The sequence below is a fragment of the Arachis hypogaea genome, chromosome 18 (genome assembly GCF_003086295.3).
Source record: "Arachis hypogaea cultivar Tifrunner chromosome 18, arahy.Tifrunner.gnm2.J5K5, whole genome shotgun sequence".
Classification (NCBI taxonomy): Eukaryota; Viridiplantae; Streptophyta; class Magnoliopsida; order Fabales; family Fabaceae; genus Arachis; species Arachis hypogaea.
Window position 1 is genome coordinate 99,453,604 of NC_092053.1, and position 3,898 is coordinate 99,457,501.

The 3,898-nt window shown below is 41.1% G+C and overlaps 1 non-coding gene across 1 annotated transcript; it reads right to left on the reverse strand.

Annotated features, from left to right (window-relative positions):
* Positions 1-820: 820 nt before the first annotated feature.
* On the reverse strand, positions 821-928 carry LOC112773423 (small nucleolar RNA R71). The gene has a single exon (XR_003187974.1). It is a non-coding gene; the product is annotated as a small nucleolar RNA R71 (small nucleolar RNA).
* Between the last annotated feature and the right edge of the window lie 2,970 nt (positions 929-3,898).

Consider the following 3,898-nt stretch of genomic DNA (forward strand, 5'->3'; position numbering starts at 1 on the left):
TAATTAACTAATTGTTTTAATTTTAATTTAATTTCAATTTTAATTTTCAAATTTTAAATTTAAATTTAAAATATTTTTATTTTATTTTGTTAAAATTTTCGAATTTTTCTCTCGTCTCTAATCTCCTTCTATTTATTTATTCATCCATTAACACTTCTATCCTCACCCTTGTGTTTGGATTCTCATCTTTTCCTTCTTCTATTCTTACTTTCTTCTACTCACATAAAGGAATCTCTATACTGTGACATAGAGGATTCCATATTTTTTTTTCTGCTTTCTTCTTCTTTTTCATATGAGCAGGAACAAGGATAAGAACATTCTTGTTGAAGCTGATCCTGAACCTAAAAGGACTCTGAAGAGGAAGCTAAGGGAAGCTAAAACACAACTCTCTGGAGAAAATCTGACAAAAAACTTCGAAAAAGAAGATATGGCCGAAAATAATAACAATGCAAGGAGGATGCTTGGTGACTTTACTGCACCTAATTCCAATTTACATGGAAGAAGCATCTCAATCCCTGCCATTGGAGCAAACAATTTTGAGCTTAAACCTCAATTAGTTTCTCTGATGCAACAGAACTGCAAGTTTCATGGACTTCCATCTAAAGATCCTTTTCAGTTTTTAACTGAGTTCTTGCAGATCTGTGATACTGTTAAGACCAATGGGGTTGATCCCGAGGTCTACAGGCTTATGCTTTTCCCGTTTGCGGTAAGAGACAGAGCTAGAGTATGGTTGGACTCTCAACCTAAAGATAGCCTGAACTCTTGGGATAAGCTGGTCACGACTTTCTTAGCCAAGTTCTTTCCTCCTCAAAAGCTTAGTAAGCTTAGAGTGGATGTTCAAACCTTCAGACAGAAGGAAGGTGAATCCCTCTATGAAGCTTGGGAGAGATACAAGGAACTGACCAAAAAGTGTCCTTCTGATATGCTTTCAGAATGGACCATTCTGGATATATTCTATGATGGTCTATCTGAACTATCAAAGATGTCATTGGACCATTCTGCAGGTGGATCCATTCACCTAAAGAAAACACCTGCAGAAGCTCAAGAACTCATTGACATGGTTGCTAATAACCAGTTCATGTACACTTCTGAGAGGAATCCTGTAAGTAGTGGGACGCCTCAGAAGAAGGGAGTTCTTAAAATTGATACTCTGAATGCCATATTGGCTTAGAACAAAATATTGACTCAGCAAGTCAATATGATCTCTCAGAGTCTGAATGGAATGCAAGCTGCATCCAACAGTACTCAAGAGGCATCTTCTGAAGAAGAAGCTTATGATCCTGAGAACCCTGCAATAGCAGAGGTGAATTACATGGGTGGACCCTATGGAAACACCTATAATCCATCATGGAGAAATCATCCAAATTTCTCATGGAAGGATCAACAAAAGCCTCAACAAGGCTTTAATAATGGTGGAAGAAACAGGTTTAGCAATAGCAAGCCTTTTCCATCATCCACTCAGCAACAGACAGAGAATTCTGAGCAGAATCCATCTAGCTTAGCAAATATAGTCTCTGATCTATCTAAGGCCACTGTAAGTTTCATGAATGAAACAAGGTCCTCCATTAGGAATTTGGAGGCACAAGTAGGCCAACTGAGTAAAAGAGTCACTGAAATCCCTCCAAGTACTCTCCCAAGCAATACAGAAGAGAATCCAAAAAGAGAGTGCAAGGCCATTGATTTAACCATCATGGCCGAACCTACAGGGGAGGGAGAGGACGTGAATCCCAATGAGGAAGACTTCCTGGGACGTCCAGTGATCAACAAGGAGTTTACCTTTGAGGAACCAAAGGAATCTGAGGCTCATCTAGAGACCATAGAGATTCCATTGAACCTCCTTATGCCCTTCATGAGCTCTGATGAGTATTCTTCTTCTGAAGAGAATGAGGATGTTAATGAAGAGCAAGTTGCCAAGTACCTTGATGCAATCATGAAGCTGAATGCCAAATTATTTGGTAATGAGACTTGGGAAGATGAACCTCCCTTTCTCATCAACGAACTGAGTAATCTGGATCAACTGACATTGCCTCAGAAGAAACAGGATCCTGGAAAGTTCTTAATACCTTGTACCATAGGCACCATGACCTTTGAGAAGGCTCTATGTGACCTTGGGTCAGGGATAAACCTCATGCCACTCTCTGTAATGGAGAAACTGGGAATCTTTGAGGTTCAAGCTACCAAAATCTCATTAGAGATGGCAGACAACTCAAGAAAACAGGCTTATGGACAAGTAGAGGACGTGTTAGTAAAGGTTGAAGGCCTTTACATCCCTGCTGATTTCATAATCCTAGACACTGGGAAGGATGAGGATGAATCCATCATCCTTGGAAGAACCTTCCTAGCCACAGGAAGAGCTGTGATTGATGTGGACAGAGGAGAGTTGGTCCTTCAACTGAATAAGAACTACCTTGTGTTTAAAACTCAAGGATCTCCTTCTGTAACCATGGAGAGGAAGCATGAAAAACTTCTCTCACTGCAGAGTCAACCAAAGCCCCCACAGTCAAACTCTAAGTTTAGTATTGGGAGGCCACAACCAAACTCTAAGTTTGGTGTTGAACCTCCACAACTAAACTCTAAGTTTGGTGTTGGGAGGTTCCAACCTTGCTCTGAACATCTGTGAGGCTCCATGAGAGCTCATTGTCAAGCTATTGACATTAAAGAAGCGCTTGTTGGGAGGCAACCCAATGTTATTTAATCATTTTTATTTTATTTTCTCTTTGTTATTTCATGTTTTATTAGGTTGATGATCATGTGGAGTCACAAAAACTACTAAAAATTTGAAAACAGAATGAAAAAAATAGCATTGAAAACAGAACAACCTGGAGGAAGGGCTTACTGGCGTTTAAAGGCCAGTAAGGAGCATCTGGCTGGCGTTTAATGCCAGAACAGAGCATGAAACTGGCGTTAAATGCCAAAACAAGCAGCAGTCTGGCGTTTAAACGCCAGGATTGCACCCAGAGGAAAGCTGGCGTTAAACGCCAGAAACAAGCATCAGACTGGCGTTTAACGCCAGAAACATGCACCATACTGGCGTTCAACGCCAGAAACATACTATAGACTGGCGTTGAACGCCTAAAACAAGCAAGGAAGTGGCGTTTAACGCCAGAAACATGCTGCAGTCTGGCGTTAAACGCCAGGATTGCATATATAGGGCGTTTTACACATCTAAAAGGTGAAGAGATGAGAAATCCTCAAACACCTCAGGATCTGTGGACCCCACAGGATCCCCACCTACTTCTTCTCTCCTCTTCACACCTTCTCATAACTCTCTTCCTCAAATACCCCTCACCAATCAACTCAATCACTCTTCCCCATCACCTCTTCACCAATCACATCCATCCTCTCTTCTCCAAAAACCCCACCTACCTTTAAATTCAAATTCATTTCCCTCCCAAACCCAACCCTAAATAGCCGAACCTTAAACCCCTCCCCACTCCTATATAAACCTCTCATTCCCTCTTCATTTTCACACAACAAAACCCTCTCTTCTTCCCCTTGGCCGAAACCATCTCTCTCTCTTTCTCCTCTATTTTTCTTCTTCTTCTACTTCTTTATTTCTTCTTTTGCTCAGGGACGAGCAACCATTTTAAGTTTGGTGTGGTAAAAGCATAGCTTTTTGTTTTTCCATAACTATTCATGGCACCTAAGGCCAGAGAAACCTCTAGAAAGGGAAAAGGGAAGGCAATTGCTTCCACCTCTGAGTCATGGAAGATGGAGAGATTCATCTCTAAGGTCCATCAAGACCACTTCTATGAAGTTGTGGCCAAAAAGAAAGTGATCCCTGAGGTTCCTTTCAAACTCAAAAGGAATGAGTATCCGGAGATCCGACTTGAGATTCAAAGAAGAGGTTGGGAAGTTCTCACCAACCCCATTCAACAAGTCGGGATCTTAATGGTTC